Source organism: Bubalus kerabau, chromosome X (genome assembly GCF_029407905.1).
Source record: "Bubalus kerabau isolate K-KA32 ecotype Philippines breed swamp buffalo chromosome X, PCC_UOA_SB_1v2, whole genome shotgun sequence".
NCBI classification, from domain to species: Eukaryota; Metazoa; Chordata; class Mammalia; order Artiodactyla; family Bovidae; genus Bubalus; species Bubalus kerabau.
The window spans coordinates 162,053,601-162,077,158 of record NC_073647.1 but is presented as its reverse complement, the minus strand read 5'-3'; the positions used below and the strand labels follow the sequence as shown (position 1 = coordinate 162,077,158).

Sequence of the window (23,558 nt, the reverse complement as noted above, 5' to 3'; positions counted from 1 at the left end):
AGCCACCAGGAAGCCCACTGGTGTGGGTAGCCTACCCCTCCTCCAGGGGACCTTCCTGACCCAGGAATCAACCCAGGGTCTCCTGCATTGCAGGCGGATTCTTTACCAACTGAGCTACCTGGGAAGCCCATCTCTTCCTAGGATGCCCTTTATACGACTGCCAGGATCCTGTAAGGTCCCTTCCTCCTGTACGTACAGCCTCACTTCAAAACTTACTATCTGATCATGGAGCACCGCGCCACCTGGAGACTCACTCCATGACCTCTGTGGTCCAACCCTTTATGCAGGAGTCCACCACAGACATTTCATCTCTTAACCACCACCAACGCGAGTGCCTTTTCAAGTTTCTCCTAATGGTCTTAGTTCTTTCAAGTCAGTTCACTGTATTAAGTGAGTTAGAGTGATAGAACCTAGCACTTTCTATGACGGGTATCTGCTCCCAGGTCAGGAGCGCGTCAATATTTTGCACTGGAGTCCCGCAGTAGGGGGCTTTCCAGATGGCGCTAATGGTAAAGAATCCACCTGCAGATGCAGGAGATTTGGGTTCGACCCCTGTGTTGGGACGATGCCCTGGAGGAGGAAATGGCAACCCACTCCAGTATTCTTGCCTGGAGAATCCCATGGACAGAGGAGCCTGGCGGGCTGCAGTCCATGGGGTCACAAAGAGACTCAACCGCACAAACGTGTGCACACACGCACGCGCACACACACACGCACACACAGAGTCAGTCAGCTCTGGCTTTGAATCTGCAGGAAAGCCTCACATTTCTCAGCTGTAAAGTCGAGAAGAGTACATCTTAGTCCAACAGCACAGCTTGAGAAACTAACTGGATGATGTGCTTTTGAAAGCATCGTGCTTCTTGGAGAGCCCATATACATTTTGCACTTATATATTTTTCATGACAGTACAAATTGTATTTAAGACATAAAGATTATTTATATAGAACACTATGCTACAAATGGGATATCACAAATCCTGCCATTTATTTCTGTTTCACCCACAGAGAGCAAGTAAGGAGAAGTGTTTGTTGATAAATGAAAGAATGCCATAGGGAAAGCGGATAACTGGTCTACCTAGGCTCTGTCTGTATTATACAGATGATAGTATTCACGATAGCCGTGTATGCAAACAGCCTAAATGCCCATCTACAGATGAAGCTATAAAGAAGATGTGGTACATTATGGTAAAGCAAATAACTTACAATAAAAATTTTAAAAAGAAGATGTGGTATCGTGTGTGTTTCTGCAGCACATACACTAAAATTGGAACAATATAGAGAAGATTAGCATGGCCCTCAGCAAGCATGACACAAAAATTCATGGATCGTTTCATATTTTTTATGATATATGCATAATCATGTCTGATTTTCGTTGTTGTATGGCAGAAAACAACACAGCAATGTTAAGCAATTTTCTTCCAATTAATAAAAAAGTGAAAACAAACAAAATACTATTGATTAAAAAAAAAAAAGATGCAGTGAGTATACACACACACACACACACACACACACACACACACACAGAGGAATATTATGCAGCCACATAAAAGGAACGAAATAATGCAATCTATAGCAACATTGATGAGCCTAGAGATTTTCATACTAAGTGGAGTAAGTCAAACAGAGGAAGACCAAATATGCTCTGATATCACATGTGAAATCCGAAATATGACACCAATGAACTTAACTATGAAACAGAACCTGACTCCCAGACAGAAAACAGTCTTGCGTCTGCTATGGGGGACAGGGTGGAGGGAGGCGTCAGCGGGGAGTTTGGGATTCCTAGATGCCAATTGTTATACACAGGATGGATGAACAAGAGCCTGCCACAGACCGCAGAGTACACTGAACTTTATATTCAATATACTCTGAGACCCCATCATGGAAAAGAGTATGTGTGTATAACTGAATCACACTGCTGTACAGCAGAAATTAAAGCAACACTGTAAATCAACTACACTTCAGTGAAAAGAAAGATTATGCAGACGATAAAGCTTATATGCTCCGACTGCAAAATGTTGTTGGTGAATAACTTTGCATGAAGCTGAGGCACATTTATCTGTTCAGCCTGTGTATTCAGTGCTTGCTTATTATTTATTTAGTGTCTATTTATTTATTTAGAGTCTAAAGAGAAACGCAAGGCAAAAATGTATTATAGCTGCAATCATGCTGAGAAAATGATGGAGGGCCTTATCCAACTGAATTTCTGATACACATGCAATGACCGAAGTAACATGAGAAAAACTGAGGGAAAATGATATAAGAGTGGATTCTGACATATTTTGAAAACGTACAGACAGCTTTATTTCATTTGTGAGCTACAATTCATTTTTAACACAAATATTTTAAAACTTATTAGGAAAGTCATTTTTTTTGCATCACATACTGTTTTTGAAACATGCATGAAATATGTGTGTGTGTGTGCACGCACGTGTGTGTCTCTGACGGCATGCTCGGTTGCTATGTGTGACTTTTTGTGTCTCCATGGACTGTAGCCCGCCAGGCTTCTCTGTCCATAGGATTTCAGAGGCAAGAAAACTGGAGTGGGCTGTCATTTCCTCCTTCAGGGGATCTTTCAGACCCAGAGGATCAAAGCCCCCATCTCCTGCACTGGCGGTCGGGTTCTTTACCACTAAGCCCCCAGGGAAGCCCATACCGATTTTGTATTTATATGGTATTCATGGCACTACAAATTGTATTTAAGAAATAAAGATGATTTACATAACTCAGTGTTACAACTGTGAAACCTAATTTTGATAGTTTCTCACAAAGTGCACAAATTCCAAATATGCCGATCTGCTTGGACACACTAAGTAAGTGAAAGTCGCTCAATCGTGTCCGACTCTTTGTGACCCCATGGACTATACAGTGCATGGAATTCTCCAGGCCAGAATACTGGAGTGGGTAGCCATTCCCTTCTCCAGGGGATCTTCCCAACCCGGGGATCGAACCCAGGTCTCCCGTATTGCAGTGGATTCTTTACCAGCTGAGCCACCAGGGAAGCTCACTATTAGGTACACTATTTCCTCCTCAAGTGCAAGACAAGCATGGCTGGTTGCTGGGTTTCCTAGTATTTATGACTGGATACTATCTAGGAGCAGATAAGAATTAATCTGGTTTGTTATTTGTCCATAAAATGCTAACAACTAAATATAAAAAAAAAAACAGACATTCTTCTTCATCTCTATCAAAACCTAGCCATGCCGACTAACTCATGTAATCTTAATTGTGTCCAGAAATATCCCCAAGCTTTCCAATGTTGGTTTTCAATGGGAACCTTGGAACTTGGTTAAGAAGACAGTTGAAGGTTTCGTTTGCTGTGCAAAAGCTTATAAGTTTGATGAGCTCCTATTTGTTTATTTTCACTTTTATTTCTATTGCCTTGTGAGAATGGATAAAGAAGATGTGGTACATACATATAGCGGAATACTACTCAGCCATGAAAAAGAATGAAATAAGGCAGCAACATGCATCGATGCAGAGATGATCATACTAAGTGAAGTGAGTCAGAGAAAGACAAATATATGATATCACTTATACATGCAATCCCACGGACTATACAGTCCATGGAATTTTCCAGGCCAGAACACTGGAGTGGGTACCCATTCCCTTCCCAGGGGATCTTCCAGACTCAGGAATCGAACTGGGGGTCTCCTGCACTGCAGGTGAATTCTTTAACAACTGAGCTCTCAGGGAAGCCCCTGATACATACAATCTTAAAAATACTACAAATGAATTTATTTACAAAATAGAAATAGACTAACACAAAAAACAAACATCGTTACCAAAGGGGATGTGAAGTGGTAGGAACTGCACGTTTGGGATTAGCATACACACCCAGCTATATATAAACTGCATAAACAAAAGATCTTAGTGTATAGCAGAGGGAACTAGACTTAATCAATATCTTGTAATAACCAAGGATGGATAGCCATTCATCTATCTATCCATACATCCATCAAAGGGAATCACATTGCTTTTCACCTGAAACTTAACACAATACCGTAGGGAAAAAAGACTGATAACGAAAGACCCTGGGAAGGTCTGAGAGGAAATACAACACATTAGCAACAAGTGATTGGAGTGACCTTGGAAAGAGCTATTGGGCTAGCCAGAAAGTTCGTTTGGGTTTTTCCATTAGATGCTATGGAAAAACCTGAGCAAACTTTTTGGACAACCCAATAAAACCCCAACAGAAAGTTCAGTTTCAGGTACAGAAAGGTAGCTGTTGAAGAAGTAGGGATATTTCTCAGGACTGAGTGTATATCCCCTCTGTGTAGCACACACTCAAACTGTCCCTTTGCTTGAATAGTTTGACTATGCTGTCTTCCTGGTGAGTTCTCAATTGTTAAATATCCTCCTTGGAAGAAAGGCTACGACAAACGTAGACCAGCATATTAAAAAGCAGAGACGTCACTTAGATGATGTTTGTCCAAAGAGTCAAAGCTATGGTTTTCCCAGTAGCCATGTACGGATGCAAGAGTGGGACCATAAGGAAGGCTGAGCGCCAAAGAATTGATGCTTTCAAACTGCGATGCTGGAGAGGACTATGGAGAATCCTGTGCACAGCGAGGGAATCAAACCAGTCGTCCTAAAGGAAATCAGTCCTGAATATTCATTGGGAAGACTGATGCTGAAGCTGAAGTTCCAATACTTTGGCCACCTCATGCAATGAGCTGACTCACTAGGAAAGACCCTGATGCTGGGAAAGGTTGAAGGCAAAAGGAGAAGTGGGTAACAGAGGATGAGATGGTTGGATAGCATCACTGATTCAAAGGAAATGAGTTTGAGCAGGCTCCGGGAGATGGTGATGGACAGGGAGGCCTGGCATGCTGCAGTCCACGGGGTCGCAAAGAGTCAGACATGACTGAGCGACTGAACTGACTCAACACGCCCTTGCTGACGAAGAGGTTTGAAAGTCCATTTCTCCAATGAAGCGTCTACCACAGCACTCAACTTGTAAGACCCCTTCATACTATCTTGGTCTCACCGTGGATGTATTTTTATAACCTAATTTACATAGGTAAAGCAACTGTGCAATGAATTTACTTTAAGAAAGGAAACAGCATATGATGAAAAACAGAAGACCTTTCATCTAATTATTCAAGTTTTGTTTAAAAACCAACCAGTATTCCCCAGTCGAGTGAGGCCTTGGATCAGCCAACATGCTTCTAACCTCAGAGCAATTGGCTGAGGAACTGGAAATCATGGCTAATTTGCAACAGGATGACTATGGAATATTGCATAATGTTCAGTTTCCAAGAAAAGCTCCATTATGTTGATCCTATTCATTTTTCCCACATAGCTAAATAATACACTCTTCCTCACTGAAATGCAAGGAATGAAACGGAAAAAATAATATTTAATTGACCTTCATAATTAAATACAAACTTCAAATAACACCTGACCTTTTCACGCAGAGCAACTTCTAATTAACGAATTCATTTTGTGTTCCTAAAACTGAGCTTTCCTTTAATTAACAATATTGATGGTTTCTAGAGTTAATGTCTGTGGCTAAACCGCCATGTTATTTTAAAAGCATAAAGTGACACCAAACAGTTGATTAGTAATGAGTTATTTTTAAAAGAAAATAGCTGATTATCATCTTTGTTGTTGCTCAGTTGCTAGGTCATGTCTAAGCTGCTAAGTCGCTTCAGTCGTGTCCGACTCTGTGTGACCCCATAGACAGCTCCCCCGTCCCTGGGATTCTCCAGGCAAGAACACTGGAGCGGGTTGCCATTGCCTTCTCCAATGCATGAAAGTGAAAAGTGAAAGTGAAGTCGCTCAAGTGTGTCCAACTCTTAGCGACCCCATGGACTGCAGCCTATCAGGCTCCTCCGTCCATGGGATTTTCCAGGCAAGGGTACTGGAGTGGGGTGCCATTGCCTTCTCCAAGGTCATGTGTAACTCTCTGCAACCCCATGGACTGCAGCACACCAGGCTTCCCTGTCCTGCACTATCTCCTGGAGCTTGCTCAAACCCATATCCATTGAGTCCGTGATACCATCCAACCATCTCACCCTCTGTCGTCCCTTTCTCCAGCCTTCAATCTTTCCCAACATCACTGTCTTTTCCAATGAGTTGGCTCTTTGCATAAGGTGGCCAAAATATTGGAGCTTGAGCATCAGCATCAATCCTTCCAATGAATATTCAGGGTTGATTTCCTTCAGGATTGACTGGTCTCATCTCCTTGCAGTTCAACACACTCTAAAGAGTCTTGTCCAGCACCACGGTTTGAAAGCATCAGTTCTTCAGTGTTTAACCTTCTCAGTGGTCCAGCTCTCATATCCATACATGACTACTGGAAAAACCAGTAGGTTTGACCATACACACCTTTGTTGGCAAAGTGATGTCTCTGCTTTTTAATACACTGTCTAGATTCTCATGTAGATTTTTTTAAATCACCCTCCTAGTCCAAATCATATATCTGGTAAATTGCATATGTACAGCAGCTGTGTATATGTGAATGCCAAACTCCTAATGTATAAGCAGGGATTTATAAAGAAAAATCATAAAGTGAGCATCTTGTTATAATTACAGAGTGGAATAAATTAATTTTAAATATAGATTTATGTCAGCTTGCTGAAAAGTCAACTGAATGGAAAAGAAATGTCATTTCTACCACCTTATGCCCGACTATTGAAGGGTGACGAGTCTCTTCTGATCTCAAAGACTGATTCTTCGCAAAGTACTTGACGGGTGTGGAAGAAACTCACTAGAAGCTCTTCATTTTTTATGAAAAACCACATAATATTCATACAGTGTCAGTGGGAATGTAAACTGGTGCAGACACTTTGGAAAACAGTATGGCGGTTCCTCAAAATAACTAAAAATTAGAGTTACCATATGATCCAGCAATTTGAATCCTGGGCATATATCCAAAGAAAACTCTAATTCAAAAAGATATGAGTACCCACAGGGTTCACTGCAGCACTTTTTACAATAGCTAGGACATAGAAGAACCTAAATGTCCATCAACTGATGGATGCATAAAGAAGGTGTTTTACACACACACACACACACACACACAGAGGAATATTACTCAGCCATAAAAAAGAATGAAATAATGCCATTTGCAGCAACATGGATGGACTTAGAGGGTATTATACTAAGTGAAAAAACGTCAGACAGAGAAAGATAAATACTGCATGATATTTATATACAGAATCTACAAAGTACAACTAGTGCGTACAACAAAAAAGAAGCAAAGGAAGAAGTGAAATGTATGAAGACGTAACTAAGAGGAATTCATGCATAAACAAGCTACATCTTCAAACATCACCAGGGCTGAACGCCAAAATCACGGCCTTCCATGCAAAACGTCAAGTGAAGATGAATATATGATTCAATTTACAGAAGATCAAAACCAGTCTACCCGTAGCATATTAAAAGGGTCATGCTAGAGATGATTTGTATAAGTAAAACATAGCAGAAGAAGGAAATGATAAACAAGAATCAAGAGGTTATGACTCTCTGAGTAAGACCAAAGGCATATAGTTTAAAAGGGGAAGAGAGAGGGATCCAAACAAAATCTTCATCGTGTTCTACTTTTATTTCTGATAACGTGTTAGCAAGCTGTTTAATTATTCATGTCCATGGATGAAATTTCTCTCATGTTAAAAACGATAAAAAGATTACAACTACCTTAAAAACTGGATTCAGGACTCCATGAAGTAGCTAGAGAATAATATTTAAAAAAATAAATTTTTTTTTTTCTTTTCCAGGTCAAATTCAGCAGCTCAACAACCAGCATAATCGCCAACCCTAAATTTTCTAATGCAGAGAAGCTGATGGCTTTACGTTAGTGGTCTCGTTTTAGATAAACATTAAAACAACAATCGTTGATCTGTAATGTAGACAGTGAAACGTGTTCTAATTCCTCCCTGGCTTGTGCCAAACGCTGTTTTGCAGTATCGAGAACTAAGGAATCTAAATTCTTCAGTCTCAATTAGAATTTATGAAGGCATTTAGTACAAGTTTTCTTAAACCTGATGTTCTAATATGCCACATCTGGGGAATGTGTTCTAACTTTTTACCAGGGGTTTCCAGACACAGCTGAACACCTGGGAGGTGTTTTCAAAAACGTTCGAGACTAAACATCCTGAAGATTCCGACCTATTGACTGTGCTCCTGGGCTGGGAGGATAATAATTATTCAAATGGAAACAACAGCTATGGAGACAATACAGCTTCTAAAGGGATTCCGTCGTGTACTCAGAACTACCTTAACAAAGCACAAGTTTATTACTATTTTCATGAGAGAAGCGAATGCATCTTGGGGAGAGCAGCGAGTTACGTTGTGTTCTTTCTTAAATCATGCATGGCACAAAGAGAATGCCGAAAGAAGAATAGATTATAAAGGTGCTGGGCTGCCCGTAGTCTCTTCAGTCATGTCCAACTCTGTCCATGGGATTCTCCAGGCAAGAATGCTGGAGTGGGTTGCCGTTTCCTCCTCCAGAGGATCGTCCCAACCCAAGGATCAAACCGGGGTCTCTTACGTCTCCCGCCCTGGCAGGCGGGTTCTTTACCACTCGCGCCACCTGGGAAGCCCAGATTATAAATATGGCTCAGCAAATTGGCCAGTTTGATGAGTTAAAACATGCAGAACAAAATCCCCGGTTATAGGATACCCAAAAGATGAAAAGAGCTGAGAGATAATCCATTTGAAAGGTTTAAGTTTACATTATCACCGTAAAATGTTTCGAGTTGCTCCTCGAATGGTAAGTTAAATCTGATACATGCTGCTGCTGCTGCTGCTAAGTCGCTTCAGTCGTGTCCAACTCTGTGCGACCCCATAGACGGCAGCCCACCAGGCTCCCCCGTCCCTGGGATTCTCCAGGCAAGAACACTAGAGTGTGTTGCCATTTCCTTTTCCAATGCATGAAGGTGAAAAGTGAGAGTGAAGTTGCTCTGTCGTGTCTGACTCTTTGCGACCCCATGGACTGCAGCCTACCAGGCTCCTCCATCCATGGGATTTTCCAGGCAAGAGTACTGGAGTGGGTTGCGGTCACCTTCTCCGAAATCTGATACATACTAAGATACAAAAAACACACAGATGGGTGGATTTCTGCACAAACTGACAAGCAGCTGAGTTTCTCATGTTGGTACCCAATGTAGTAAAGAAATCATTCATATACACAAGTAGAGAAAATTGCTTTCAGAGAGAACTATGTTACCATGCTCTGCAAGAAAGTTCAAGATATGTTTGATCACGGATGGTAAAATAGTAAAGAATATACCTGCAATGCAGGAGACCAAGCTTTGACCCCTGGGTCGGGAAGATCCACTGGAGAAGGGAATGGCAACCCACTCTGGTATTCTTGCCTGGAGAATCCCATGGACAGAGGAGCCTGGCGGTCTATGGTTCATGGGGTCCCAAAGAGTCAGACACAACTGAGTGACTAAAATCTTCATTCTGATCTGCAGTTGGGACTTCAACATGGAGTGAGTCTTGGTTTTGACTGAGTGTTACTCTACGTCCACTATTAAAAAAAAAAAAAAAGTTGATTCAACTGGGCTGGGCACTTTCGCTCCTGGCTGTGCCCAGATTCCATCTCTGGTTCTCAATGAAGTATTTGCTGAAAGAATAGGATTTTCCAGGAGGTGGACACCTACAGCTTGCTCTCCATCACACAATTACACAAGTCTGAAATTGGGAGGATCACAGGTGAAGCCATGCCTATTTCACCTTGAAATCTGTAGGAACAGGGGTTGACCATAAACCTGCAATGCTTAGATCTCTGGTGAATGAAACCTTTTGGAAAACTGCGTGTGAGGGTCTGAGTCCGCAATGTCCATAGGGCTGTGGGTCTGCAAATTCCACATCCTTCCTCCACGACCCAGACACCAAATAGCCTATCTTAGATTTAGGGACGGGTTTGGGAGTCAGATTGGTCGCTGGTGGGTCAGGGCAGAGTTTCAAGTTTGCGTTTGGGTTAAGATTCAGGTGAGAAAGGGAGGTGGAGGACACGACTGTGTTTCCGTACAGGTGAAGGATTCAAAGTCAGGACTCAAGGAGTGAAGACAAAGGGTTGAAAACTGAAGGTCCACAGTTAGGACACCTTTTGAGGATGGATTCAGGTTCAGAAATTAGGGCAAGGTCAAATTTCAGACGACGAGGTAGGGGCAGAAGTCAATATTAACATAAAGGGCTTGTAGTTCATGATAGTGGCAGGGATCAAAGGTCATGACTTAGCTCAAAGGCCGCGGCATCAGGCTCTCTCTGTGAAAGCTGTCTTCGGTGCTTGACATAAGAGCCAACAGTCAAGGGTTCCGGTCAAAGCTCAAGGGTTAATTCAAAGATTTATGATAGAGTTAGGGGTTGGGTCTGGGTTTTTTCAAGATTGGGCAGAATTAAGATTCATTCTTAATTCATTGGGTGTTGGAGAAGACTCTTGAGAGTCCCTTGGATTGCAAGATCAAAACAGTCAATGGTAAAGGAAATCAGTCCTGAATGTTCATTGGAAGGACTGATGCTAAAGCTGAAGCTCCAATACTTTGGCCACCTGATGTGAAGAACTGACTCATTTGAAAAGACCCTGATGCTGGGAAAGATTGATGTCGGGAGGAGAAGGGGACGACAGAGGATGAGATGGTTGGATGGCATCGCCAACTCGATGAATGTAAGTTTGAGCAAGCTCCGGGAGTTGGTGATAGACAGGGAAGCCTGGCATGCTGCAGTCCGTGGGGTCGCAGAGTCGGACACTAGTGAGCGACTGAACTGAACTGAACTAAACTCAAAGATTCATATTCAGCTTCCATTTGCGTCAGGGCTCAGGTTCAGGTCCACATGCACTGTTTGGGATCATGGGGCAAATCAAAGGCCAGGAATCTGGAGGTCAAAGTCCCCGGCTCAGTTTCAAGGTTTCACTTCCTGGTGAGGGTTGGCATCAGATTTCAATCTCAGACGAAGGTTCTGTTCAAGTTTCCATGTCAGTGTTCATATCAGGGGTCAAGAGTCAAAGGTCAAGTTTCATCTGGGAGGAGTTAGCATCAAGTGTCTAAGGTTAGAGGTAGAGTCAGCAGCCTGTGGTTCGTTTAGGGCAAGTGTTCACATCACAGTTTGAATTCTTGCAGATGCAAGTTCAAAGGCAATATATATGCTTTTAATTGTAGTCAAATATCTATAAGAGATAAGGATAGCGCTACATCGAGTCCAACTCTTGCATCCCATGAAAAGTAGCCTGCCAGGCTCCTCTGTCCATGGGATTCTCCATAACAGAATCTCTGCGATTTTAACCATCTTAAAGGTAGAAGTCAGTGGTATTAACATTACTTATACAATGTTGTACTGGCATCATCCCTCGAGCTTAACAGTTCTAGAACTTTTCAATCACCCTGAACACAAACTCCATATATCATATACATCAGATTTCTAAATGTGTATGTAATTACATTATCCATACCTTCATTCTATTCAGATATAGAAATAAGATGTGTAAGTGAGCATATATGAGTATCTGTACATATGTACAAGCCTATGTGTACATACATTGATTTATTTCATTAAATCACTTGTTAATTTATGGACAGGTTTTTGTTGCTGAGCCCCAAAGTTGTGTCCCATACTTTGTAACCCCACAGACTTGAGCCCACCAAGCTTTGCCATCTAGGGATTGCACAGGCAAGAATACGGGAGTGGGTTGCCATGGACACAATGCAATGATAATAAATTACTATCTTCACTCAAAGACATCATTAGGCTTCTTAGTGTCCTGCTAATAAAAAAAACCTGGTCATAGGTCAATGTGAAGAGAAACTTTATAAATGCACTTCCAGCATTTATAGTCCTGATACGTCTGGTATCAGGATTTATCTGAAAATATATAGAAGAATGTTTATAAATGCCTTTAGAGTAGACTGGGCTTTCCTCGTGGATCAGGTGGGAAAGAATCCGTGTGCAAGGCAGGAGACCCAAGTTAGATCCCCAGGTCGAGATGGTCCCCTCGAGGAGGGAATGGTAACCCACTCCAGTACTCTTGCCTGGAGAATCCCATGGACAGAGGAGCCTGGTGGGCTGCAGTCCATGGGGTCGCAAAGAGTCGGACCCGACCGAGTGACCAACACTTTCACTTTCACCTACACTGCTAAAGAGTGCAGCTTTAAGCACTTTATTCTCTCCAGAGAGCCGGATGATTCTAAACCTGTGACACCCTCCCTGGGGAATTCTATTCGGTGATGCCAAGGGTCTCACCACAGAATTGTGGCAGCGTGGTTTACTGCTAGAACACACAGGGGAAGGAAACAAGAAAAGAGCATGGAAGTCAGGGAGCGCTCAGGGCCTGCGGGATTTGCAGGACCCGAAGGAGATTTGCAGAACACTGCTGATGGAAAAGGCAATGGCACCCCACTCCAGTACTCTTGCCTGCAAAATCCCATGGATGCAGGAGCCTGGTGGGCTGCAGTCCATGGGGTTGCTAAGGGTCAGACACGACTGAGTGACTTCACTTTCACTTTTCACTTTCATGCATTGGAGAAGGAAATGGCAACCCACTCCAGTGTTCTTGCCTGGAGAATCCCAGGGACGGGGGAGCCTGGTGGGTTGCCGTCTATGGGGTCGCACAGACTCGGACATGACTGAAGCGACTTAGCAGCAGCAGCAGCTAATGGAGGAAGGGAACATTCAGAAATAGTTTATGAAAATAATAAGAACTTACATTTTTTAAACTTCTAATTTTGTATTCGGGGTATAGATGGTCAATAAGGTTCTGATCGCTTAAGGTGGATTGCTTAAGGGACTCAGCCACACATACACATGTATCCATGCCCCTCCAAACTCCCCTCCCATCCTGGCTGCCACATGAGATTGAACAGAGTTCCCTGTGCTGGACAGCAGGTCCTTGTGGGTTCTCCATGTTAAATACAGCAGTGTGTCCATGTGTACCCCTAACTCCCTAACTATCCCTTCCCCCACCCTTCCCCCTGGGAACCATAAGGTCATTACGGACTATTGAGCAGAGTTCCCTGTGCTGTACACCAGGTCCTTGCTGGTTCTCCATGTTAAATACAGCAGTGTGTCCATGTCCATCCCAGACTTCCTGACTATCCCTTCCCCCATCCTTCCCCAAAGCAAACATAAGTCTGTTCTCTAAGTCTGTAAATCTGTTTCCGTCTTGTCAGTTCATGTGAATCATTTCCTTTTAGATTCCACAAATGTGTAAATATGTACATGGAGGACTGCAAAAATATTCACAATAGCAATACTGTGAAAATCTTGACCACTGGAACAGAGAACATGTGTGCACCCATGAATACACACACAGGGAGACTTACACAATCGCCATAACTCCCAATGGACTGACCTAAGAGGAGGCTCTTGGCTAAAAGAAGGTTAGAATATCCATGTTTCATCAAATCAATTGGCTAAATCACTATATTGATAGAACATCCTTTCCTGGTGCTTTGTCTGTCCCAAATATGAATTTAAAAACCTTTAAAATATGCATTTTTTTTTTGTTTTTGGTTTTTTTTTTTATTTTATTTTTTTTTTTAATTTTATTTTATTTTTAAACTTAACATAACTGTATTAGATTTGCCAAATATCAAAATGAATCCGCCACAGGTATACATGTGTTCCCCATCCTGAACCCTCCTCCCTCCTCCCTCCCCATTCCATCCCTCTGGGTCGTCCCAGTGCACCAGCCCCAAGCATCCAGTATCGTGCATCGAACCTGGACTGGCAACTCATTTCATACATGATATTTTACATGTTTCAATGCCATTCTCCCAAATCTTCCCACCCTCTCCCTCTCCCACAGAGTCCATAAGACTGTTCTATACATCGGTGTCTCTTTTGCTGTCTCGTACACAGGGTTATTGTTACCATCTTTCTAAATTCCATATATATGCGTTAGTATACTGTATTGGTGTTTTTCTTTCTGGCTTACTTCACTCTGGATAATAGGCTCCAGTTTCATCCACCTCATTAGAACTGATTCAAATGTATTCTTTTTAATGGCTGAATAATACTCCATTGTGTATATGTACCACAGCTTGAGTTGATTTAGAAACGCAAAGCATATAGAATGTGGTGTGTTGGCCAGCTCTCTTATTTTTAAATGCCTGGAGGCTCCTTCTGCTTGGATGCTAATTTTTTTTAAAGCTTCCCTGGACACCTGCATTGGCTGCCCAGGTAAGACAGCTCTGAGAGACAGATGGAGGAGAATCGGCAAGCATGTTTGGAAAAATCCAGAATGTCATCTCATCGTTTTTCCTGCCTTGGCTGAGCCATCTGGGGGGCACCAACATCACATTGTTGCAGGAAGAAATACACCAAAATACACTGTTACTCATACACCTCTTCTATTCCAGGCCGCATTTCACGTAAGGGAAAAACACCACTTATGTCTAATACTCATTCAAATAGTGGTGCTGGGAAAGACTCTCAACAGTCCCTTGTTGGACTGCAAGGAGATCCGGCCAGTCCATCTTAAAGAACATCAACCCTGAATACTCACTGGAAGGACTGACGCTGAAGCGGAAACGCCAGTATTTTGGCCACCTGATGCAAAGAGCCGACTCGTTGGAAAAGATGTTGGTGCTGGGGAAGATTGAGGGCAGGAGGAGAAGGGGACGACAGAGGATGAGAAGGGTGGATGGCATCACGGACTCAATGGACATGAGTTTGAGCAAATTCCAGCAGCCTGGCGAGCTAAGTCCATGGAGTCACAGAGTCAGACGCGACTATGTGACTGAACAGCAACCACAAAAAATACTCATTTGTAGAAAATGAAGCTGTACTTTTCAGGGATTCAATCAGCATCTGTAACATTCTTTTAAATTTACTTGACTGTCTTATAACAGGGCTGAGATTTAAAAGTCACTTCCATAACTTATAACCACATTTTTTTTTAAATTAAAATGTCTATTTTAGGCTAGTTCTTAATTGAGCTGCAATTTAAGAGAGGATTTTTTAAGGGGTAAAAAGATGAGTCAAACCCTTTTTCAGAGCTCATCTAGGATTCGCTGTCTTGTAAGAAGCGAATTTCTGTTGCCTTCAGGACAATGGCTTAATAGCTATTATGCTACAAAAAAAATGGGAGGAAATGGTGGAATCACATCCATGGGAGAACTGGGTGTTGTGGAATATGTCAATTAGTGTCCACAGTGGCACTGCTCGGCTCTATTTTCAAGGAAATAACAGCTTCTTTTGTACAGGCGAGCAAAATGCGATCTACAATCAGAAATCATTATAAACTACCTTCCTTCCACAGGCTCCACTATGACCTACTCTGGTCCTGGAGAAGCTGATAAAACGTGATGACTAAATCTCTAAATCAACAAGCCAGGCTCTTACCTGCAACGTCTAAGACAGCACAAAGCAATGGAAATCTCTGAGCGATCCGAAGATAAAATGTTGGTCTGGAGGTTATGCTAACATTTTTATTAATTTCTATACAGATCGGTTCAATGGACATGAGTTTGGGTAAACTCTGGGAGTTGGTGATGGACAGGGAAGCCTGGCGAGCCGCGGTACATGAGGTCGCAAAGAGCTGGACATGACTGAGCGACTGAACTGAACAGAGTACCTTATGCAGAATGCTAGGCCGGATGAATCACAAGCTGGAATCAAGACTGCTGGGAGAAATATTAACATCAGATATGCAGATGATACCACTCTAAGGGCAGAAAGTGAAGAGGAACTAAAGAGCCTCTTGGTGAGGGTGAAAGAGGAGGGTGAAAAAGCTGGCTTAAAACTCAACATTCAAAAAATGAAGATCACGGCATCTGGTTCCATCACTTAAGGGCGAATAGGGAAAAAGTGGAAACACTGACAGATTTTATTTTCTTGGGCTCCAAAATCACTGTGGACAGTGACTACAGCCATGAAATTAAGATGCTTGCTTCTTGGAGGAAAAGGTATGACAAAGCTAAACAGCATATTAAAAAGCAGAGACATCACTTTGCCAACAAAGGGCCATCTAGTCAACACTACGGTTTTCCCAGTAGTCACATATGGACGTGAGAGCTGGACCATAAAGAAGGCTTAGTGCTGAAGAATTGATGCTTTTGAACTGTGGTGTTGGAGGAGACTCTTGAGAGTCCCTGGGACTGCAAGGAGTTCAAACCAGTCCATGCTAAAGGAAATCACTCCTGAATGGAAGGACTGATGCTGAAGCTGAAACTCCAATACTCTGGCCACCAGATGCAAAGAGCCGACTCACTGGAAAAGACCCTGATGCTGGCTGAGATCGAAGGCAGGAGGAGAAGGGGATGACAGAGGATGAGACGGTTGGATGGCATCACCACGGACATGCATTTGAGCAAACCTGGGGAGATGGTGAAGGACAGGGAAGCCTGGTGTCCATGGGGTCGCAAAGAGTTGGACGCGACTGAGAGACTGAACAACAGCAACGAGAGGTGAAGAAAGATCATTTCTCATCTAAAGACGTATTTCCTAGGAAATTACAACAAATGTACAGGATATAAATCAAGAGAGAACCCAAACCAGCAAATGAATTTAAGGGAAAATAAATATCAGATAAATTGTGTGGGTCAGTTGCTCTCCTTACAGAGCTGTCTCAGGCTGCAAAATGACCATGAATAAGACAGGTTAAGGATACAGATGCGAGATACTGTGGGAATGACTTGGAAGTGCAGGGAGGAACCATGGTAACTATGAACACATTCCTGACCAGAGATAAATTATTAATGGTGTGTTTTTTTTCTTAACTGAATATTATTGATTCAAAACATATCCATGTGTTTTTTACAGAGTGACACAATTACTATCCCCATGCAAAGTTGTTAGAGGTTAAAACTGATCAAGGGTTCATTACACAACTTACCTTTAAAATCTGCTTATTTTTAATTGAAGGATAACCGCTTCACAATACTGTGTTGGTTTCTGTTGTACATCAACGTGGGTCAGCCATAAAAATGGATATTTCGCCTTCGTCTCGAACTTCTGTTGAAGCTCACTCCCACCTCCCACCCCCTCCCACCCCTCTAGCTTGTCACAGAGGACCGGTTTGAGTTCCCCGATTCATACAGCAAACTCTCACTGGCTCTATCTATTTCACACAAGGTAGTGTATATGTTTCTTCTTTTTGGAGAAGGCTATGGCACCCCATTCCAATACTCTTGCCTGGAAAATCCCACGGATGAAGGAGCCTGGTAGGCTGCAGTCCATGGGGTCGCTAAGAGCCGGACACGACTGAGCGGCTTCACTTTCACTTTTCACTTGCATGCATTGGAGGAGGAAATGGCAACCCACTCCAGTGTTCTTGCCTGGAGAATCCCAGGGACAGGGGAGCCTGGTGGGCTGCGTCTATGGAGTCCCACAGAGTCGGACACGACTGAAGCGACTTAGCAGCAGCAGCAGCGCATATGTTTCAAGGCTACCCTGTCCATTGGGTGCACTGTCTCTTTCCGGCCATTATACACCTTACGACCGCCATCTTTCATGGTCTGCTCCATTAGCATTCTGTTCCAACTTTGTGTTTACCACAAACACAAGTTTATCATTAAAAAATTGTGGGAAATGATGCATCTTGAGAGTCTGAGTGAGACAGAGGTTTTTCAGTGAGTTTTATGCAGATACTTTCTGTCACTGTCTAAGCGACATATATCATCTCAGAAGGTGAGAGCTCTTCAGAACATAGTTCAGATTCAGACGATGCAAAGAGTAGACCAAGAGAAAGACAAAAATCCTTAGTGGCCGATCCCGCTACGGAGAGGGGACATGAAAACGCTGCTAGAGAGTGCTCTGTTCTTTTTCCAGAAAAGAGTACTGAAGACAGCGGTTTATGAAAATTAGAAGGTCAAGCATCACACTGAATGTCCTAACCCGCAAAATGTTAGTAAAGTAAGACAATGACTTTTTGACCCATCAAAAGAAACATCAGTGGTCACAGGCATTAGTTTGTAGAAAAAAATACCCCGGTCAATAATGAGTTAACTGTGCAGACATCGGGGAAACCCTGAGGAAAAAAAGGCATTGCAACTTTGTTCATAAGAACAGAAGACTTCCAAAGAACAGAACCATCTCCCAAGGTCTTTCCTTGTTCTCTTCTGTGACTGCAAGCTGATTAAAAATGCAGAGGGTGTCAAAATGGCTGATGTATGAAAATGCATCCACCTTTGGAGTCAGGGCTGAAAACTGATGAAGGGAAAATTTGAAACGGGATGATTCAAAGGCATGAAGAAAGTAAGGTAGGAGCCCTTGTATCAGATTCAAGAGCCCTCTGCACCCGAGTCCTCTAAGGTGAGATGAAATGTTCACCCTAGACAGAAATGGATAGATAGATCATCTCCTCCATACACTTCACGTGGGTGCATTTCAGGGTGCTGCATTCGGAGAGAAAGACAATGAAGAGACAACAAAGTTAAGCGGTGAAAGGAGTTTCCAGTGTGTTAACTAAGAAGGCAGAAAATGATTGGGGCTGGTTAGGACTCCAGGTTTCCACTTCAGGGGGCGTGGGTTTGATAGTTGGTTGGGCGGTGGCGGGGGTGGAGGTGGGGAGCAGAGGATGAGATGGTTGGATGCCATCACGAACTCAACGGACGTGAATTTGAGCTAAGAGCCAAACGTGACTTAGTGACTCAACACACGTCCATCCCAAACTCCCCAGCTATCCCTTCCTCCCATCTTTCCTCATAGTAACCATAAGTTCATTCTCTAACTCTGTGAGTCTGCTTCCCTTAAGTTCATTTGTATCATTTCTTTATAGATTCTACGTATAAGGGGTGTCATTTGTTTCCTTCTCTGTCTGACTTCCTTCACTCAGTATGACAATATCTAGGTCCATCCCTGTTGCAGCAAATGACATTCCTTCATTCTTTTTAATAGCTGAGTCACATTCCACTGTATATATGTACTATGATGTGATTTGCTACAATACTGCTTGTTTTATTTCTTTATTTTTTGGCCATAAAGCATATGGGATCGAACTCAAATCCCCTGTGAAGTCTTAACCACTGGACTCACAGGGAAGAACCAGATTAGGTTTTTTCCCTTTTTTCCTATTTGAATTATGAGCTATTTGAAGCTATTAAGTGCTGGGTCTTTGTTACAGTGGCCCTAGGAATTGGATGCAGGGAAATGCAGGCAGAGTTGATCGCAAGCATGACCTTGACGTTGCAAAGGATGGGGCTAGGAGACACCAATATGGAAACACTCAGAAATGTATTTGCATGGAATCTGAGACTCTCAGTACCCACTCGGTGGCAAATTCTCCTTCCGAGTTAGAGAATTTAAATACACAGAGCTACCAGGCCCTACTTGGTCACCATGCCTTCTGAATAAGAGGCCCACCCTGATTAAGAAATCACACGAGGACTTCCCTGGCGACACAGTGGAGAAGAATCCACCTGCCAATGCAGGGGACAGGGGTCCATGTCTGCTCTGGGAAGATTCCACATGCCAAGGAACAATGAAGCCTATGAGTCATGACCACTGACATCTGTGTGCCCTAGGGCCCGCCTGCCACAACCCACGAGCCACGTGCCTCGACTACTAAAGCTGAGCACCTGAGAGGAAGCAAGATGCAGCTACTGAAACCCGTGGTGTGCCCTAGGGGCCGTGCTCTGCAACAACAGAAGCCACCGCAATGAGAAGCCCAGGGAACACAATTAGAGAGTAGCCTCCACTCGCCACAAGGAAGAGAAAGCCCAGTGCAACAAGGCGCAGTGCAGTCAAAAATAAATAAAGCAATATATACATAAAAAAATTTTTTAAATAAAAGAACATGAATATTGGCAGCTCACCATGACTGTTTAAGGGGAGAACTGTCTCATTAGTAGATTCATGTCCAACTCTTTGAGATCCAATGGACTGTATAGCATACCAGGCTCCTCTGTCCATGGGATTCTTCAGGCAAGAATATTGGAGTGGGTGGCCATTTCCTTCTTCAGGGGATCTTCCCAACCCAAGGATCGAACCCGCATCTCATGCATTGCAGGCCAAATTTTTACAACAGAGCCACTAAGGAAGCCCATAGCAAAGCCTTGTTAGGTGGTTTTTACCTGCATCTTCTGGGTGAATTACACTCTCACGCTGGCTTGTTAAGTACCATCCATGTGCTGAACTGGGCTTAGTCACTCAGTCGTGGCCAGCTCTTCGCAACCCCATGGACTGCAGCCCTCCAGGCTCCTCTGTCCATGCAATTCTCCAGGCAAGAATCCTGGAGTGGGTGGACATTTCCTCCTCCAGGGGATCTTCCCAACTCAGGAATCGAACCCAGCTCTCCTCGACCCTGGAAACCTCTCTGGTCTGACAGAGGAAATTGGCCAAAGAAAAATCTGCACTGCAGGCAGATTCTTTACCATCTGAGCCAACAGGGAAGCCTGCCTCCCAACTGATAACCCTGAGATAATATCTACGGGGCCTGGACTAGGACAAGAGAATTTGAGACGAAAATGTATCCGCAGGCTCCAACTCTGATCATAAAGGTTGCAAATGCATTCACTCCATGTCTGATACATGGCTGAGGTGACCCACAAGTTCAGTGAAGAAAAACACTTACATTCTGGGCATTCCACCTTCAAGATTAACTTCCTCCAACCTTGCGTGAACAAGAGCAGCTCTGACTCACCCAAGAAACTGCTATTTGACTTCAAAGCAAAAAGCCACTCAGTTCAGTTCAGTGGCTCAGTCGTGTCCGACTCTTTGCAACCCCATGGACTGCAGCACGCCAGGCCTCCCTGTCCATCACCAACTCCCGGAGTTTACTCAAACTCATGACCATTGAGTGGGTGATGCCATCCAACCATCTCATCCTCTGTCACACGCTTCTCCTCCTGCCCTCAATCTTTCCCAGCATCAGGGTCTTTTCAAATGAGTCAGCTCTTTGCATTAGGTGGCCAAAGTATTGGAGTTTCAGCTTCAGCCTCAGTCCTTCCAATGAATTTCCTCTAGGATGGACTGGTTGAATCTCCTTGCAGTCCAAGGGGCTCTCAAGAGTCTTCTCCAACATCACAGTTCAAATGCATCCATTCTTCGGTGGTCAGCTTTCTTTATAGTCCAACTCTCTTATCCATACATGACCACTGCAAAAACCATAGCCTTGACGAGACTTAAGGGGAGAATTACATCAGTGGATCATGTCAACCCTGGAAACCCCTCTTGTCTGAAAGAGGATATTGGCCAAAGGTAAAAAAATAAACAAACACCACTGGATTTTAAAGGTTGTTTTCAATAGAATAATAGCAAAAAGCACACAAAGAACAGTCCATTTGGAGCCAGAAGACAGATTTCAAGCTCCCTGGTTTTGCTTGATCCCCAGGTGGAGAATCCCTGGCAGGCTGTGAAATGTTCTTGTGTCATGTCAGATATGAATGTAAATAATAAGGCTTCTATGTGGAGGGACAGAGGAGGAACTCATAAGACAGGACAAGGCAGCAATGTGGAACACAACCCAAAATGGTACAAACATTCATGTTCCATCTTATTTTTTTTTAATATGATAGCTTTATAAAAATTTGTTTTCTTTATTTCCCTTTGGCTGTACCAGGTCTTCGTTGCTTATGTGGGCTTTTCTCTAGTTGCAGGGAGCAGGGGGTTACTCTCTAGTTACAGTGTGGGGGCTTCTCCTTGAGGAGGCTTGTCTTGTTGGCAGGAACCGGTTCTAAGGGCACAGGCTCCAAAACTTGTGACTTCCAATCTCCAAAGCTCAGGCTCCACAGCTGAAGGGCAAAGACTTAGCTGTTCCACGGCACACGGGATCTTCGCAGAGCAGGGATTGAACTTGTGCGTCCTGCATCGGCCCATGGATTCTTTTTTTTTTTTTGGTCCTCCCTTGTGAACCTCCCTCCCATCTCCCACGGCACCCCACCCCTCTGGGTTATCACAGAGTACTGGGTTGAGCCCCCTAACTCATACAGCAAATTAGCACTGGCTGTCTGTTTTGAACTGTGGTCCTACAGAAGACTCTTCAGAGTCCCTGGCACAGCAAGGAGATCCAACCAGTCCATCCTAAAAGAAATCAACCCTGAATATTCATTGGAAGGACTGATGCTGAAACTCCAATCCTATGGCCACCTGATGAGAAGAACTGATTCAATGGAAAAGATCTTGATGCTGGGAAAGGTTGAAGGCAGGAGGAGAAGGGGGTGACAGAGGATGAGATGGTTGGATGGCATCACCAATTCAATGGACATGAGTGTGAGCATGCTCCGGGCGTTGGTGATGGACAGGGAAGCCTGGCTTGCTGCAATCCATGGGGTCATAAAGAATCAGGCACGACTGAGTGACTCAAAGACAACAACATCTATTTTACATATGGTAATCACATGTTTACACACTACTGTATATTTCCTCCACCCTCTCTTTCCCCCACTGTGTCCACAAGTGTGTTCTCCACCTCTGGCGGGCAGATTCTTAACCACTGAGCCAGCAGGGAAGCCCTCGGGCTCCGTTCTAAATGTAGGCGGACTAATTGTTTTGGAAACCCGTGTTGAAGGCAACGCTGATCATATTTCAAGTGCTTGATGTGATCAGCAACAGCCCTGTTAGAGGCAGACATGAGTGACTGCCCAGTGTCTCTTCTGACTGTCCAAAATGGAAGGGTCACGATAATTAATGATAAATTCCAAGTTGATGGAAAACAGAAGCAGGTAGAAAGCATGGCACTGCAATGAGAAGACCAGCGAAGCTCTAAACAGTTATAGAAAGGGCTGGTGGCAGAGGCGAGATTGATGGGTTAGGTCATGAGCATCTTATAAGAAACCTCTAGGAGGAAAGACCGTTGGAAATGCATGAAATAGCAAATGCATGCTGTGATGCAAACTCCCAGAATAAAATAAAACGGCATCTGGTTCGGGAAGGAAAAATGACATATGATTCATTTGTCAAAGATCTCAGCAGAAGACAGCAGGCTGTTGAATGCCCTGCTGGTCTGCCTGGAGCCATCCGATTTGGAAGGGAGTTTCGAGAGGGTGAAAAGCTCTTTGACATTCAAATGCGAGAGCGTGCACACAAATGTACCATTTCAGGGTCCAAATCAGGAAACCCATGTCCCTGGGGAATTTCAAGGGGGCCATGTTCTCACTGACATGGAAACTTCTGCAAAGTACCCTGCCCCGTATTCAAGCTCTGTGCTCCAAAGAGAAACTGCGTAAGCACACAGCCAAAATCTTACTTGTGAACAGCATAGAAAGTGAAAGCCGGTCAGTCGTGTCTGACCCTTTGCGACCCCATGGACTGTAGCCTGCCAGGCTCCTCTATCCATGGGATTCTCCAGGCAAAAATACTGGGGTGGGTTGCCACTTGCCAACTGAGGGACTGAACCTGCATCTCTTGCATTGGTAGGTAGATTCTTGACCACTGAGCCATCAGCAAAGACACATACATGTATATGTATACACACATATATAAAACATAACTGTTACATTAACAAACACAAGTGTGGATGCATTGAGACTGTCAAATAGGAAAGTAACACATATTTAAGAAAAGAAACATTCTGTAAGAAAACATAAATGTCCTATCTTTCTATATGTCTTATCCCTTAAATGTAGATGAATTTGTACATTAATTTGAGCCTGAAAATGGAAATAGATACCTGCAAGTAGTCAATGAAATAAAAAAGTTAAAATGATGGTGTTAGTCGTTCAGTCCTGT

General features: G+C 43.5%; 1 protein-coding gene and 1 non-coding gene across 3 annotated transcripts in view; one reads left to right on the top strand and one right to left on the bottom strand.

Annotated features, from left to right (window-relative positions):
- Nucleotides 1–23,558, bottom strand: part of NLGN4X (neuroligin 4 X-linked) — a 300,903-nt gene that overhangs the window by 29,170 nt on the left and 248,175 nt on the right. The window lies entirely within an intron of this gene.
- On the top strand, nt 1,238–1,339 carry LOC129640459 (U6 spliceosomal RNA). The gene has a single exon (XR_008708829.1). It is a non-coding gene; the product is annotated as a U6 spliceosomal RNA (small nuclear RNA).